This window comes from Melospiza melodia, unplaced genomic scaffold, assembly GCF_035770615.1.
Source record: "Melospiza melodia melodia isolate bMelMel2 unplaced genomic scaffold, bMelMel2.pri scaffold_62, whole genome shotgun sequence".
Taxonomy (NCBI): Eukaryota; Metazoa; Chordata; class Aves; order Passeriformes; family Passerellidae; genus Melospiza; species Melospiza melodia.
In genome coordinates this window covers 2103654-2121550 of record NW_026948801.1, presented here as the reverse complement: position 1 = coordinate 2121550, position 17897 = coordinate 2103654, and the positions used below count along the sequence as shown (strand labels likewise).

Sequence of the window (17897 nt, the reverse complement as noted above, 5' to 3'; positions counted from 1 at the left end):
TGACTGTACTTTTTGGGCGTCTTGGTGTTTTTCTGGCTGTCTTTCAGTCTCTGCTTGAGAATCAATCTTTTCTCACCCAGCTAGGATGTTCTAGTCCATTCTTTGAGTTCTTCTACTGGGCCTTTGACTCTGTTGGCATGAGTCCATCCCTGCTCTGCTGTTCACATGGCTGATTCAGTGGTAAGCAGTAGCTGGAAGGGACCTTCCCACTGAGGAGTTAGAGGCTGATCTCTCCATGTCCTGGTATAGGGCAAATTTGGGAGTGAATCTTCAAAGGAGGGGCCCCTCCAGAAAGCAAACCCACACGTCCCCTCCCCTCAACCAGTTTGGGAATAATTCCTTGGGGAGAAGTGGAAAGAACCTGTTTATTTTACAGGCACAGAACCCCCCTGCACACAAAATGAACAATACTGCATGCCAACACTCTTTCACCACTCTGAAAAAAGATGACAAATACAGAAAGTCTCTCTCAGGGGTGGTTGCTCTGTTCTTAGTCCCTCTGGAACTGGGGTAGCTGCTGCAGGCCACAGGGTGTAAACTCTAGGTGCTTCCAACTCCCTGTCCAGAGCAGGTTCGAGTTAGTTCAAAAAAGGAAAGGAGAAAGAGTCCAGGAAGAAATTTGGACTGTTTAGCTAAACTAGCTAATGAGAAGAAGCAAGAGCGAGCAGAAGCAAAGCAGAAGCAAGAGCAGAGAGCAAAGCAAAAAGCAAAAGCAGAAAAGCAAAAGCAAAAAAGCAAAAGCTGCACTATGTACTGCCCTGTCTCTGTGTCCCACCAGCCAGGGGGAAGCGGCTGATAAGAAAACCCAAACAAAACTTTCACTCTTCAGAGCCAGTCTTAAAGGCACAGAATGTGATATCCAGCATAAACAGAACACATTAATGGGTATACAAGGGTAATAATTTCACCCCAGGACATTCCACCCCTATCCCCATATCATCAACATACTACCACACATCATGCATTTAGTCACACAACATTTCCATCTGTTCCCCCCAAAATTACAAGCAATATCCATCATGTCCTCATCACATCCCCACATTGGACAACTGAATCCACGCCCCATAATAGAGAGCTGTGGGATTCCCCCCTTTCAATTTACTCACTCAAACCTCCATCTTTCACTTTCTCAGACCTTTGACACTTGCACATCTCCATCTTCCACTTGCTCAGACCTTCAAAACTTGCACATTTTCTTCTATCCCCTGTGTATGTGGTTTAATGTACAGACAATGGCAGTAACATCCAAAGAAAAGTGATATTTGCAAATCATTCTCACCCTACAATCAGATCTCCCTGAGGTACACATCGTGTTGTTCCATTATTGGAATACGGCTCCCAATATTACCAGTTAGATTGTGCCTGGGCCAGTCTGACCCTCGCTGCTAGGCCAAAGGCAGCAACTGCGGTGTATCACCCCAGAGATACCTTGGCTTGCTGGTGGTTGCAGCTGGGCACTGAACAAGTCCAGGCTTGTAAGGGACCCCGTTACCTCAGGAGGGATAGCTTCAGGCGATGGTGAAGAGAAAAAGGAGAGGATTCTGCTGGAGGGTTTATATCCAGAGGTTTATTCCATGGTTACAGAGGTCTGAACGTGAGGAACTGCTCCAACAGAAAAACCGGCCGCATGATCTGATCACCTTTTTAAGCTCAGGGACAGGGGGAGGGGAGGTACAGGTGAGCCACCAACCAGGTGAGAGGGGCAGGGTCTCAGGGGAAGTTGACACCCAGATAGGCCAATGACCTCTGGGCATAGGGGCATCCTTTGAACTTGACCAACCACACGACGCCTTGCTGGAATGTTAAGCCTGATTGACAGGACTCACTCAGCATGGGGGCAAGGGGGAAGGGAGAGAGGTATAGGCACACCTGGGGAAGTGACCTGGAAGGCCAAAATGGGACATAACAGCACATCACAACATCTCCCCCTAGTTTTGTTTAAAAAGAAAAGGACTGTGTTTGTGGTGCAGAATGATTGCCAAACCATGGTTGGTAAATCAGTTCTTCCTCTACAGGAGGGTCAGTGTTTTCCACTGAGGCTTCCAGGTCATCCATTGGAGCACTGAGGGCTTCCAAATGGTAGACTTCAGGAGGCGGAGATGAGCTTGAAATTAACTTGAGCACCATGCATTTGATTAGTCCAAAAACAATGCTAAAAACTACAATAACTATAACTAAAATAAACAGCACTAAAAACACAGTTTTCAGAATAGATCCCAACCAGCCCGAGAGTCCCCAGCCATTGAAGAGTCCATTCAGCCAGTTGTCAGTTTCTCTGTTGATGTCTGAGAGCTTTTGTCAAGGTAGTCCATATGTGGTTTGGGCTGCGGCATTATGCAGGAGGTCACAGGTGGGATGATCACGAGTAGGACGAGAAGCAGGCTCAGTCTCATGGCGTCTCGAGGCTACACATGAGCAGTGGGATCTAAACTGGTACAAAACCTTGAAACAAACATATATTATAAACTATTCCAGATAGGAGGTTTAAGTGGAAATTCCTCCAGAGAACACGTGCGGCGTTTTCTTCTCCAGGCAGCATGAGCAATCTGGGGTGCTTCTGTAGATTTCTCTGAGACCTTGGGAACATAGGGCTTTACCCATTTGGAAGGAACCCACCTTAAACCAGAGGGGGTGGACACACAGGCATATCCACGTCCCCAAGTAACCAATTTGTAAGGTCCCACTATTTTCCAAGTCTCAGGGTCCTTTACTAAAACTGGAGGTTTTTCCTTAATTAACCTATGATTGCTCCCCCCAAAGTGGCGTAGGATGGCTGGGTTCAGGCTGTCAAAAGAACAATTCAGAAAATTGATTGTGAATAGCGCCCTGGATAACCGGATGTGGGGAGGTTCCACCTTCAGAACCTGTTGTTGCTGGTCCAGGACCCTTTTAATATCACGGTGAGTTCTTTCTACAATGGCTTGACCTGTAGGGGAGTAGGGGATGCCAGTTTTGTGCTCTGCTCTCCATTGCTGCAGGAAGCTCCCGAATTCCTTGGATTTGTAAGCAGGCCCATTATCAGTTTTCAGCTCCTTGGGGAACCCCATGAAAGAAAAAGCCTGTAAGAGGTGCTTAATAGCATCGATAGATGATTCTCCTGTGTGGGCAGAAGCATAGACTGCTCCAGAAAAGGTATCTACACTAATATGAACATATTTCTGCCGTCCAAAAGAATGTATGTGTGTTACATCTGTTTGCCACAGTTCACAACTCTTCAGTCCCCTTGGGTTTGCTCCCGTACTCACTGTAGGGAGTGCATGTTTTTGGCAATTTCGGCATGTGGCCACAATCGCTTTGGCCTGTTCTCGAGTGATGTTAAACTGACGAACCAGGCCAGGTGCATTTTGGTGGAAAAGCTGGTGGCTGATTTTTGCCTGTTCAAAAACATTTGGGAGAGTGGCCATCACTGCAGATGCAGCAAGAGCATCTGCCCTTCTGTTGCCTTCAGCGATAAACCCTGGCAAGTCAGTGTGTGACCTGACATGCATCACATAAAATGGTTGCTCTCGGTGAGTGACTAACTTTACCAGTTTTGAGAGCAATTCGAAAAGTGCGATGTTAGACACAACTTGCAGTATTGCTTGATCTGCCCTGGATACTACTCCTGCCACATATGCAGAGTCTGTAATCAGATTAAATGGTTCTGAGAACCTTTCAAAGGCCCTAACAACCGCAGCCAATTCAGCAACCTGAGGTGAACCTTCCACCTCAGCAATGTCTGTCTCCCACTGCTGGGTTTGAGGATCCTTCCAAGTCATAACGGACTTGTGGGACCTCCCGGATGCATCTGTGAAGACAGTCAGAGCCCTTTTTAAAGGTATCCTACTTAGAGCACTTCTCAGTTTTAAGGTGAATTGAACATCTTGTTCGAACAATTTGTGAGCGGGCGGCGTTACCGAAATTTGTCCTGAGTAGGAATCCAGAGCAAACTGCAACACTTCATTTTCTTAAAACAATTGTTCCAGTATTTTCCTAGTATTTTGACCTGATTTTAACTCAACTGGAATGTGAATGCACTTAAAATCACATCCTGCTAACTCCCTGATCCGGGTCCTTGCTTTTCGGATCAGTTCTGCTACCAGCTCCTGAGGCTTTGTCAGTCTCTTGGACCTTTTGTGACTGAGGAAAACCCATTCTATGATCAAGAGAGGGTCCCTCTGGTCCCGGTCCTTTTTTGGTGTGTTCTTTGCCTTAGGTGTTTGTTTTTTCCTCCCACTGGAAAATAATTCCATGGAGGTGTGGCAACTTACCTAGGATGATAAATTTGAATGGCAGGTCAGGCCGGCATCGGTTGGCCTGTCTTGTGGACATTGCAATCTGAACCTTTTCTAGAGCTTTCCGTGCCTCTGGCGTAATAGACCTAGGAGCAGCTGGGTCCTCTCCCCCTTTCAATAAATTGAAGAGAGGGGCAAGGTCTTCGTTAGTCAGACCGAGCCATGGTCTTACCCAATTCAAAGACCCACACAACTTGTGGACATCCGCAAGGGTCTTGATCCTTGGATTGATTTCTAGTTTTTGAGGAACAATGGTCCTATTTCCAATTTCTAAGCCCAAATACTTCCAAGGTGGCATCTTTTGAATTTTCTTTTCCTGGAGCTCGAACCCTGCAACAATCAATGCATCGATCATTAGGTCAAGCACATGTGTGAGTAAATCATCATTGGGAGCACACACAAAGATATCATCCATATAATGATAGATAATGGCCTTCTCTGCGGCTGCACGTACTGGGGAAAGCAGGGAAGAGACATACCACTGGCAGATAGCTGGAGATACCTTTAATGTCTGAGGAAGAACGGTCCAATGGTACATTTTCATAGGTGATTCCTTATTAATGGAAGGGACGGAGAATGCAAAATACGGTGCATCGTCAGGGTGCAAGGGGATTTGAAAAAAACAATCCTTAGTAGCAATAACAGCTAATTTCCAATCTTGGGGAAGCATTGTTGGGGATGGCATACCAGGTTGGGGAGAACCCATATCTTCAATTACATTATTAATTTGTTGGAGGTCGCAGAGGAGTCGCCATCACTTTTTGTCAGCTTTTTGGATGACAAACACTGGAGAGTTCCATGGGGACATGGTCTCCACAATGTGGCCCTTTTTTAGTTGCTCTTCCACTAGTTCCTCAAGCACCTTCATTTTTTGTTTACTGAGCGGCCACTGTTTTACATCAACTGGTTTGTCTGTTTTCCACTTCAGTTTTTGGGTGGGGCACTGTTGTTCAATGACTGCTGTACAAATATGCTGTGGAGAGTCTGGAATATCAATTGTGACACCCCACTGGGCCATCAAATCTCTCCCTAACAAAGGTTCCGAAAAATCCAACACAAATGGACGGATATTTGCAAATTGTCCGTTTGGTCCCTCAAATTGAATAATGCTTTTGGATTGTCTTGCCAATTGAAGACCTCCTACACCTTGAAGGTGACCAGCAACATTTTGCAAAGGCCAATGTGCTGGCCAGTCTTGTACTGGAATCACTGTGCAGTCTGCACCTGTGTCTACAAGCATCTCAATGCGTTTTGACTCCCCACCCCCACTGACATTACACCATAATTTGGGTTTGTCTTTCCCAATAACTTGTACTCAGGCGACTATGGGCCCTTGTTTTTCAGTACTTTCAGGTAAAGATGGCACAGGGATAGCTTGTGCAACAATTTGTCCCTTGGGAAGAAACAGGGGTGGGTGGAAACAGTGCAGGCCGAGAACAAATTGCTCAGGATCTGATGTTGTCATTCCCGGAGCAATTCTGATCTCTTGTGGTGTGTGTTTGGTGTCCCCAATGACGATGTACTTACAACGAATCTGGTTCCAAGTACCTTTCTGTTCAGGATTTGCAGACACAAAATGCCAACCAGTGTCCTCCAGATGGAGTGACTCAGTCAGCTGCAACCTGTAAGGCTCATTGACAGAAGACGTGGTTAACACAGGATCACTTAAATCATACACAGTCTTTGAAGCACCTGCTTCACTTACACAAACATTAATATTATTGCGCGCTTGATTTGTTTTGCTACCCTTCTTCCCTTGGCCTGCTCTTTTTGTGTCTGCACGCCTGGCAGGCCGGTGCTCCCTTTTCAGTTTTTTTGTTGTTGTTGACCCCCCGGGAGGGCTTGTAGTTCTCCTCCCCTGCCATTTCTAAATTCATCAGATTCCCTTTTCAGGGGGCACTGGTTACTCCAGTGCCCTAGGTTGTTACAAAGTAGGCATGGCTTTGTGGGCTCAACCATTGCTGGTCTCCGCTGCTGCCCAGGGCACTGCTGTGCTGAGGGGAAAGGCACAGGGCTGGCAACAGCGACACGCTGAGGTGGTCTTGGCAGCAGCCTTGGTCTGGTGTCTTCAGCCACACTCATCAGAGGCACTTTCCTGTTACAAATTAGGAGCATATCCTTTAAGGTTGGAGAAGGCTCTATAGGAAGGCTCAGGATTGCCACTTGACACTGTTCATTTGCATTTGTAAATGCCATTTCCTCTAAAATTGCTTCCCTAGCATTCTCTTTTTTAACTTGTATTTCAATAGCTGTAGTTAACCTTTCTACAAATTTCAAAAAAGGCTCTGATGGTAGCTGTTTAATTTTACTATAGGGCTCAAAAGGCCCCTCAGGTTGTAGGGAAAAGAATGCTTTTTCAGATGCTTCTTTTACTTTCTCGAGTGTTTCTGCAGGAATTGCAGTAGCTTGGATTGGGGGTGAAGACCATTGGCCCTCACCACAGAGGTGCTCAATGGTGATAGGGTTACCACTGTTGTCTTTGGCTGTGTTTGGATCAGAATGCAAGCCTGGGAGAGCATCTTTTAGCATTTGTGTCCATGCTATTTCCCATAATATGAATTCCGTGGAGGTCATGAGACAGGAAAAAAGCTGTTTTAAATCATGTGGAATCACTACAGTCCTACTCAATTCAGAATTTAAAAGGCCACGGAAATATGGACTGTGTGGACCATATTCTTTATGAGACTTACAGAACTCTTTAATCAATTGTTGTCCAAAAGAACTCCAATTAGCAGTTGGAGCTGCTCCCCCCTGAGCTGCAGGCTGAAAGGTGACAGGAGCCAGTGACAACATGGGACTATGCATTGAATCTGCTGTTCCCTGCTCTGTATCCCTTGAAACAGAAGCATTGGGATCACAGACACAGGTTTGGGGGATGGCAGTGGGTGTGTCCCCACCGTGGGAACCCGGGGAGGGGGCGGGGACGCAACGGGTACAGGGGGTGGGGACAGGGGGCCGGCAAGGGGCGGGGAAACCGTGGGAACAAGGGGCGGGGTCAAGGGGCAGGCAGGGGGCGGGGACACCTAGTGACATCACGTCAGCAGATGCCCCCTGGGAGGAGTAGAGGGGTGGAGCTGAGGGTATTGCAGGAAAGGGAGGGGGAGGGGGAAAGGTATCACGAGGAACAGGAGGAGAGGGGGATGGGGCTGGAGTTTCAGGATGCTTAAGAGGATTTTGGGAAGAAGAAGACCAGGTTTGAGAAGATGCCACATGGCATCCACCATCTTGTGGACCCCCTAGGGACTGGGGACCATTTTGGGCATCACTGCTCTCTGGAAAGCTGACACATGCTGTGGGTTTCAGAGGAGGGGACATAGGGGATTGGGAAAGGTTCCACGCAGCCTGGCCAGAGCCTTGTGGACAGGGCAACTCAGGCATTTCAACAGAGTTTGGGTGTCGACTTCCCAATGAGTGTGCTCTCTTTAAAATACCAACTTTTGGGGAAAGAGGTTTAGGGGTTTTAGAGCTAGGAGAGGGAGAAACAGGGAGAGCAGAGGTACATGGCTTTACATTTGGCTTTTTCTCCATTTCCTTTTGTTTGAGCAATGCTCTTCGAATTTGTAAACTCCAAAACACAAATTTAGCTGAGGGTGCATTGCCAGATTGTCCTAAGGTTATCAATTCATTCCCAACTTTATCCCAGAATTGAATATTGTGGATTTCTTCAGGGGAGATTTGTGGGAAGTGGAGGAAAAGCCATCTTATAAACTGTTTAAATTTTCCCTTTGAGAACTTCACATTACTACTGTCTAAAATGCTAACAATATTATAAAATACTCCTTTTTGTACAATGCTGAGTTTTGAACCCATGTTAGATGTAAAAAGCAAAGTACTAGATCCCGCCTGACCTAAAACAAAGCTAAAATCAGCTACCGATTTCCAAAAAAAAAAACACAGATAGGAAAGCGATAACGAGCCAACAAAAGCTTCACAATGCAGCTGTATATACTGCTTTTAAAATTCCCGGGCAGCAGCAGCAGGGCACGCCCTGCCGAGCCGAGGTGGAAACAAAGCCTCCCCCCCACGCCGTGGAATGCAGCCCCCCCGCGGAGCAGAGAGAGCAGCCACGCCACGTGGCAAGCCGAAACCGGGGCCCCCCCGTGCCGCGTGTGCAGAGAACCCCCCCTTCCCCCACAGAGAGCTGAGAAAGAGAGTCCCCCCGCGGCAAGAGAGCTGAGAGCCCCCCCTCCCCCGCACAGAGCTGAGAAAGAGAGAGAGAGAGAGAGAGAGAGAGGGATCCCCCGACCACATGGAGAGAGCCGAGCACGCTGTGCTGCAAAGCCGGGGGGAAGGGCAGAGAGCTCCCACTCCGGCGCGAATTTCAAAAGAGAGTAACACACGCAGCAGAAAGCTAAAAGCTAGAACACAATAAATTCCCGTCTGTGGGGCTGCGCAGCCAAAAATGCAAAGGCAAAAAGGAACAGAACTCACGGCAGAGTCTGTTTTTGAGCTCCTGCTCTACCGAGAGCAGAGATACTCACCCGAAATGGAAGCTGTAGCTGGCTGGGTACAGGCAGGTCTCTTCACCAGAACAGGACCTCTCTGTGGGCGAGAGAGGCTACCCTGTCCTCCCTCTGGAAAATCTGCTCACCAGAAAGGAGCTGGGCTTTCCACAAGTGCCGAACAGTCCACGAAACTTCTTCTGGGAATATTCCCAAAGTCTGTAGCTGAGGGCAATGCAACCAAAGCCCCTTTCAGCTGGATGCACGGCTGCCAGAAGCTTCTCCGAGGTGCTGCGGGTTTGTCTCGGGCTGCAGAGTCGCTTAGTCCACCTCAGGGACGCCAAATATTGGAAAATGGCTCCCAATATTACCAGTTAGATAGTGCCTGGGCCAGTCTGACCCTCGCTGCTGGGCCAAATACAGCAACTGCGGTGTATCACCCCAGAGATACCTTGGCTTACTGGTGGTTGCAGCTGGGCACTGAACAAGTCCAGGCTTGTTAGGAACCCCATTTACTTCAGGAGGAATAGCTTCAGGCGATGGTGAAGAGAAAAAGGAGAGGATTCTGCTGGAGGATTTAATGTCCAGAGGTTTATTCCATGGTTACAGAGGTCTGAACATGAGCAACTGCTCCAACAGAATCTCGGCCGCATGGTCTGATCACCTTTTTAAGCTCAGGGACAGGGGGAGGGGAGGTACAGGTGAGCCACCAACCAGGTGAGAGGGGCAGGGTCTCAGGGGAAGATGACACCCAGAAAGGCCAATGACCTCTGGGCATAGGGGCATCCTTTGAACTTGACCAACCACACGACGCCTTGCTGGAATGTTAAGCCTGATTGACAGGACTCACTCAGCATGGGGGCAAGGGGGAAGGGAGAGAGGTATAGGCACACCTGGGGGGATGACCTGGAAGGCCAAAATGGGACATTACAGCACACCACAACACTTAGTCACACTATAATAAAAGTACTTTTTCTTTCCGCCTAAGGATATTAAATTATGAAAAAGAAAAGATGTCATTATGACGCAAAACAGTTGAATAAATAGAATGTTAATTATGTACATACAACTACAATTCCAGAAAGAACCAATAAATTAAAAATATAGAAATAAATATCGGCTTGAATGTGGAAGCCCAAACTCTTTATTTCCATTCTCAGCCCCAGCAGTAAGCACAAAGATCTGCTCAGCACATGATTTGTTCTCTGGCTCTTACCAGGAGGTCAGTGTGCTCAGAGCTGTCTGAGTGTCCAGCTGCACAAGCATTTTCTGCTTTTTCCTGCTGCTCTGCTCTGCAGGCAGGTTTGTGCTTCTTCCACTCTGCATTTTATCCATTGGAGGAGTCTTTATAACATATGTCTGGGAAAGAAAATGTTTATCTTTTTAGATTATATTTTATGGGGTAAGTATGGAATCTAAAGCCAAACTCAGGACCCAGTTTACAGTGTGAGTGTCCAAGAATTCACCTGACAGAAATGGTGGAACTCTGATCTTTCCATCCAAACATGGAGCAAAGACCCAAACAAAGTGGGGTGGGGTGGAAATATAATTTCTTATAATTTTTTTGTTGCCAAATGAGGAGAATGAATGGGAAGCTATGGAAGAGCTGAGTTTCATGGCACATTGTATTTAAGTTCTCCATGCTTATCTGCAGAAATTTAGGTTATTCTGAACTGTAGCCACTCCATTGGACTCTATCAAACATCAAAGAAAATGGGAACAAACAAAACTGCAGGAAAAGGCTTTCAGAGAAAGATTGATAGCTATATCAAGATTGGTGTTACTTAAAATAGTTTTTTCATTAGAAGTTAAACAGAGAAACATTGAATGGTCCAGTGCAGTCCTTTTTTAGACAGGTAACATCAAAACGGTGCTGGATTCCATTGTTGCAATGTGAAAACCACAAGTGAACTCCTGACAGGAAGAAGGGTGAGTTCTGCAGTCAGGACTACTTTGATACTTTGACCATTTTTACAGCTGTATCAGCTTTTTTCTCTTCCATATAGGAAAAGTGCCTTTACAAATGGACACTTGTAAGACTAAGTAAAACAATTCTAGAGACATAAAAAAATCAGCAACTGAGCAAGAAAAATTACACACTGGGAGCCCTTCCAGAAACTGCTGTCTAATATCTCCGTGGAATGGTGTGACTCTTTAAAATCCCTTCTTATCCCAGGGGAAAAAAAAAATCATCTACAGAGAAGTAAGAAATACAGGCAGAAAAATGCAACAAGAAAAATTCACTGTTAGGAGTTACAAAACTTCAATGTTGGACTGTCCAAGGGGCTTCCTGTTCTGAAGAACACATTTTTTATTTTTACTTTTATTTTTTTAATTTTAGGAATATAATTTGGAGACTTTCTATTTTTTACATGAATAGATTCACTGTATAGATCTAAACAAGGTTTAGGAGTCCCAGGAACATAAGTTTGTATTTTCTATAATTTAAAAAGTTTGAAGTCAAAAGCATTCCAATGTCTTTTGTTGAATGCAAATAAATTCTCATGGCACTTCAATTGATTCTACACATATAAACATTCCCAAATTCTAAAAGCAATTAAAAAGTTCAAGTTACCTTGTGTTTCTTTTCACTTTCAGCAATCATAATGCCAGAGTGCTCTTTTACAAGATTCTCCTACAAAGAGTTATGTGACAGCAAGGAAATATTTAGTTGATTTCAGTTGTTAAAAATCTTCCTGGTGTAATGACAGAGCACAGTCTATAATCACAGACTGTTACAAAGTTCACACAAAAATATGACCAGGTTTGGTACAACCCCAGCATTCAAAAGTCACTGAAAAAAACTTTACAGTTTAGGGAACTTTTTTGCTTTAGCTAGTTAAAATTACCAAAAATAGAGTTTTGTTTTGTTGTTTGTTTATTTATATATAATCTATAATCACAGACTGTTACAAAGTTCACACAAATACATGACCAGATTTAGCACAAGCCCAGCATTCCAAAGTCACTGTTTTTCTGTTCCATTTCATTTCTTATCCAACTTCTCCCACAGCACAAGCCCAGGCCACACCTCTCACCCCCAGTGCTCAGGGAATAAAAAACTCCACCTTTTCTTCCATTTCTGCTTTCAGTTGTTCCTTAAGGGAGGACAGTTCCCTTTTCAAACATGACAGCTCATTTTCCTAAAAAACAATTAAATAAAGGACAGGGTTAACTATGCACAGCCCAGAAAAAGGAAAACAGTCCCAAGTGAGGCAGTAATTAACAGGGACACTCATTAGATACACAAGATAATTCTATGTGCTTTTCAGCCCTATACTTGAAGCTTTGCTTTAGCTTGTTTAACAAAGACTGAAGCACTGTAAGAAACAGGTACTTGATCAGAACTGTTCAAGGTAATACCTTATAACCCTTGGGAGAGCAGGAGTGAGAGGGCACAGTCTAAATATTTAAAACAGAAGTTTCCTAATCAAAATGGGAAGTCAGAACATGACACACTATCTGGAAGAGCAGACACAAACACACTGCTACTGCAATTTATTTTTAGAAACATTTTGAGTTTTTAGTGCCCAGAATAAGATCTGTTGCAGCGGGTTGGGTGGCACTGCTACTGGTAAAAATTAAAAGCACACTGGAAAAGTTCCCAGAGAATGTCTGTGGTGGGAAAGACCCCAGAGCACAGCAGGAAAAGGAACTCTCTAAGCAAACTGAAAAAAGATTTTAGAAGTCACAAACTGACTGAAGATCACATCTTTTGTCTCTCTGTGCTGTCTGTGGGCAAGAGAGAGGGATTGGGAAAAAAAGATGTTTTAAAGGTTTATTTTAATTCTCATTACTCACTTTTAATTCTATTAATAATTATTATTTTATACTATTTAAGTTTCAATCTGCTTTACCCTCAAAGTGTTTTTCCCCTAATCCTTATCTGAACTCAGTCCTTGAATTTTTCTTTCCCCTCCTCTGCTCAACTACAGCAGAGAAAAATGAGTGAAAGTTTTTTTGTGTGTGCCTGCACTTAGCCGGTATAAAACCACTACACAAGGACATCAACCCCTTCACTGAATTATTGACCATTGGAAAGTGCTCCTTACCAGGGCTCTTTCTGATGAGAACTGCTTTTGCTGTTTCATTTTATATACTTTTAACTCTGCATCTTTTTCTTCAACCATTTTATCATATTCATTCTGTGTTAAAAAAACCAAACCAACAACAAACTCGAAACATGTGACTAAATGTTGCAATTATAGAGTTATCCAGCCTTAAAACATTTTTTTCAAACCAGGCCCTTAAGATTCAGAAAGAAAAGATTCATTGATGCTTCTGCAGAAACTGTAAAACAGGAAATGCTCAATTCGAGTATTATTTTGTGGACTGGCAGAGAGTGCTTTATTTCTGTGCAGCAATATGTGCTCAGCACTAAGCCAGCTGTGCCATCTTTATTAATGCATCTGCTAAAGATATTGCAAAATGAGGAACAGAAAGATAAACTAAAATGTGTCAGGCTAAACTGCTGACAGTCACTAGGTAACCTCTGAGAAAAAGCCAAACTGATACTGAAATATATGGCATTCACATGGTATCAAAGGAAGCCTGAATTGAAAGAAAATATAAAAATCCCAGAAGTTTAGATGAATGGAATTTATCTGCCCATAGGAATGTGTTCATAATCTTCAAATGAATTTGATTTTAGATGATGCAAAGTGCAGCATGTGTTCAGCTTCCTCAGACCTGTTTTTGCTTTTGAAAGGTCATTAACTTGGTGTCACAAGTTATAAACATGGTATTGACATGGTATCACACATTGCAAACCACAGCAAGCAGGAAAATCTCTGACCTTGTGCTTTTCCATCAGTGCCATCATCTCAGTTATCTTGTGCTGACATCTGGCATCAGTTTCTCTCTGTATCATTGCAGTTTCATCACAAAGCAACCTCATCTTTTCTACCTGTCAGTAATAAATTGCATTTCATTCATCAACATAATAATATATTTCTTTTAAATCTTAATTTCTTCTTCCCCCTGTGAGTGCAAAGTTTGCAGTCCCACTTGGGCTTCGTTTGCTTTTAAGATCCCTTTCCAATCCCTCATCTTTTCTGCAGATTGTTAAAATGGGCAAGATCAAAGGTACAGCCGCGGCAGGCAAGCTCACTGCAAACCAAAAGGCCATTTCAAGCACTCTGCCCTAACGTTTCTTAGCATTGCCATCAAAAAATGTGTGGGCAAAAAAATACTAACATGGGAGAAGTTATAATCTAATTTAACTGGGCTGACCTTATACCAAGGGTGGAATTTCTTTGAACTATATCTTGAAAGAAAGAATTTTTAATGGAGTTCTCATTTTCAAAGACATATTCAAATACTTCAACCTAACCACCTAATGTACTAAAGCTTTGCTCTCAGGCAAACACAAGTTCCATTTATGTTAATAAGACTGAAATATGAGCAAGGACTCTGGCCAATAAAGCTTCATAAAAACATTTTAAATTTAAAAAAAATAAAATTGCAGTAAAAAATAACACCTCTCACCTCTTCACGAAGTTTATTTTCATTTACTTTTCTTGTTTCTATGTCTTTTTTATAGATGTCAACTTCTTCCTTATGTTGCTTGTTCATATTTTCCATCTCTAACTGCAATTTATTCACCTTTGGAGAATGCAGAATTGCTGCTGGTATTTGTTTAGGAATTACTATGTTAATGATTTTTTCTTACCTCTTATTTTTGAGCACAAACACTGTTACTTTTCAGGTATATGATTCAAGTGTTTCCTATTTAAAAGTTCAGTTGTTTTTTTTTAATAAAGAGTTGAACTTTGGCCTGAAGTGAGTTAGAAAATACTCAAAGGAATAATGGCAACAGCACAATGTGGAAGACTGCCCTAAGCAGTCACCCTAAATGCTTTGAATGCCTCAGGAAAAAACAAACACAGATGTTTGTTTTTTCTCTCTTGTAAATCTGTATCAGATTTTCACAAGTTTTATGGTACATTTTCCTCCCAGCAGTGCATTTTGTTTACAGTTTTTCCTTTTAAGTTTATCATATGAATATCCTCAAAAAACTCCACTTTTCTTCAAGTGCAGTACCCAAAGCTGGACACAATATTCCCATCAGAGGGATTGCCACTGCAGAACACATTTAAAGAACAGACTAAAAAGAGTAATATATTTATATATATATATTTCTTTTAAATGGTTTTCTGTTACAATGAGGTTGCTGAACCCTGTTCAGTCCACTATCAACAAAAGAAAAAAAAAGGAACAGATTGGAAACATCATTAATTGCAATGTGAATCCATCTCTTAAATGTCCAATAGTCAGTGCCCAATGATTAAAAATGGAAGCATCTTCTAAAAACTATGAGCTCATTCCTGCAAAGTCTGTATCCCAGATCCAAAAACCAGTTCAGAATGTATTTAACAAGTATTATCATTACTTACACTGGGAGTTAAAAACACTCACCTCATCTTCTACATGATGGTATTTAAACCTACCTTCCCTTCATAAGTATTGCTTTCTGCAGTAATTTTCTTTTTCAGCACCTTATTCTGTTGAAATTAAACAAAACAAGCATTGTACCTTAATAAGTTATAGAATTATGTCATGGTTTAACTGCATCAAGAAATTCCAGCTTTCATCAGGCAAATAACTCTCTGTTGTGCAGCTCAGGTTCCAGAACAATTCTTCAAACAAATGAATGTTCAGCTAATTTCTGTGATAATTACTGTTTCTTCATGGCCTTAAGAAAGGCTCCTCCTGAGCAGCAGCAGGGAATAACAAATGAGGTGCAGAATGGGAATTAAAACTAAGATGCTGCTGACAGAAGGTGTGAAGATGTCATGACCAAAAATACAAGTTATTTATTTTTACAGTGAAGTTACTACAGTTTGTGCCAGTGCAGAATTCTTTTCTACTCGTGGTAACTGAGATACTCATACACGTACATAAATAACACTATGCACTAAATGAAAAAGAGTAGAAGTTTATTAAAGATATTATTTTTGTAATTGCTCTTTTCAAATTAAGGCTCATTTAACAAATCAAGTGATCCCTAAGATGACTCTCTAATTTGCTCAGGGTTAGGATAAGAAAGAAGAATTTTTAAATTAAATAGGTGTATCTAAAGACATCACAGCAGACACAAACCTGCTGAAAGGGCAACCCAAAGTATAATGTATTTATGTATTTGTGACATTTAAAATCTCTACACACCTCCTGCTGCAACTCTTCAATGCATTTGGTTTTATTTTCCATCTGTTTCTTTAAATTATTCATCTGAAAGAGATATTTCAGACATGAATTAGTAAGTTCTACAAATTACTCCCTATGTGAGCAATTCCTGTAGATGTTCTCAAACCTGCCCTTGCACCAATCTGGTTTGTTCCAATGGGACTGAAACACCAGCTGACATGTTAGAATATTCAGAGTTTTAGCCATAAAGTACTACAAGATGTTAATTAATAGCAGTGAACCAGTTCTTTAGTGGTTATGGAGTTAAGAAAGAAGAAGAAAAAAACCCCAAGATCTTCACAATTTAAAAAATGCACTTGTATGAAGTTCCCTACATCCATGAAAAAATGAATTTTCCCAATTATTTTCTAGAATCTTCAATGGCTTTTCCTTTCTTGAAATTTCATTTTCAGTTCAATTAACCTGAAATTAAATTGTAAATCTTTGACTTTTACAATGAAATTTTGAAATTTGCTAAAAACCCCAGGTTGCTTTGAACCAATAGAAAGAAAAGTAAAAATGTTTTTATCTATTTAAGCTCAAACTCACCCTACATATAAAAAGCTAATCCAGAGCCCATCCATCACTGAGTGGGTATATGAAAAAACAGAAAAGCAGGTTCTCTGTTTGCCTGAAAACAAACAAATAAATCTTTAATATTAAACTTCCAGCACAGAGTGAACATCCCAGTGACTGTGCTTGTCTTTTGAAATACCAGCGCTCACATGTGGACACACAAGGGCACAGCTGGCAGCAGCTGGGAAAGAAGAAACCTCTGGCAGAGATCACATCCCCCAGGCAGAGCTTTGCAGAAAAACCCCAACAAAGATTTTACATTGAATGTTGTCCCAGAGGTTCTGTAAGATAGTTTCCTGACACATAACATACATTTTCTTCTCTTTCATCCAGTGTACTTTTCATCTCTTCACCTGTCTTTGCCATTTTCTCCTTCAAAGACTCCAGTTCATTTCTAAGTGCCAAATTAACAAGCATTAGTAAATATTTTCTTATTGCCTTTAACTTATTTTCAGTACTTCTAATAAACCCATATTTTATTTTCTGAAAAGAGCTGCTAATGTTGATGGGAACTTCATAACCTGCTCAATGAAAATGTTCTTAAAATGCAGCAACATCCCCAGTAAGTCAATATGTGAACTGTCCATACTTCTTTTAAGTAGGAAAAGATGTTCCAGGAACCCAAGGAAAATACATCCTGACCTGGAATATTGCAATGCAGCTGTGAAACATGGGAGCTGCCTGTCTATTGAACTGGGGATACAGAGAGTAACTCTGATCCAGTTTTGCCTTGTCACATTTCATCCATAACCTTCAGCTTCCATTTGAATTTCCTTCACACCTGAGATGTCTAATGCAAAACAAGACAGCTCCTACCATGTAATACAAAATGATGGCAAACATTGTTCCTGCAGCAATTGGTATTTCTAATCTGAGACAATTTGTACTTGGCCAACAGCAATTCTGAATAGTTTCTGTTTAGCTATGTAATCTAAAAAAACATTAATAAAAAAATCCAAGAAAGCAGCATTTGAACAGAACAAACTGAGTCTACTTCCTTGAACAATATCAGTTATTATTATTTGTTTTTACTTGCCTTAGCTGGCTATTTGCCTCTTCTAGATTTTCAACTAACTGCTTTATATTTTCTTCTTCTTTCTTACTATCCTAAATAAAGACCCATGTGTCAGCAAAGAAATAAAATTCAAAGTGACTTCTTAAAAAACTCAAACACATCCAAAGCACACTGACCTGCCTTGTTCAGAAGTGTAAATACACTTCCTTTCCAATTCAAATACAAAAAATAGCTCAGGTACTCTACAGACCCAAGTCATGTTGCAGCTCATCATCTAATTTGTGAAACTGAGTCATTTGTCAAATTGAATGTTGTGCTTTCAAGAAAGCTGGAAGTTTACAACTTGCCTCTTGTTGTTCTTGCAGCTTCTGGAGTTCTGCAGCCACAGCATTTTTCTCTTGTGCT

The 17897-nt window shown here is 42.2% G+C and overlaps 1 long non-coding RNA gene across 1 annotated transcript; it reads right to left on the bottom strand.

Annotated features, from left to right (window-relative positions):
- Window positions 1–15911: 15911 nt before the first annotated feature.
- Window positions 15912–16846, bottom strand: LOC134413968 (uncharacterized). The gene is made up of 3 exons (XR_010026625.1): window positions 16790–16846; window positions 16451–16532; window positions 15912–15946 (listed from the first exon to the last, which is right to left on the bottom strand). It is a non-coding gene; the product is annotated as an uncharacterized LOC134413968 (long non-coding RNA).
- Window positions 16847–17897: the final 1051 nt, after the last annotated feature.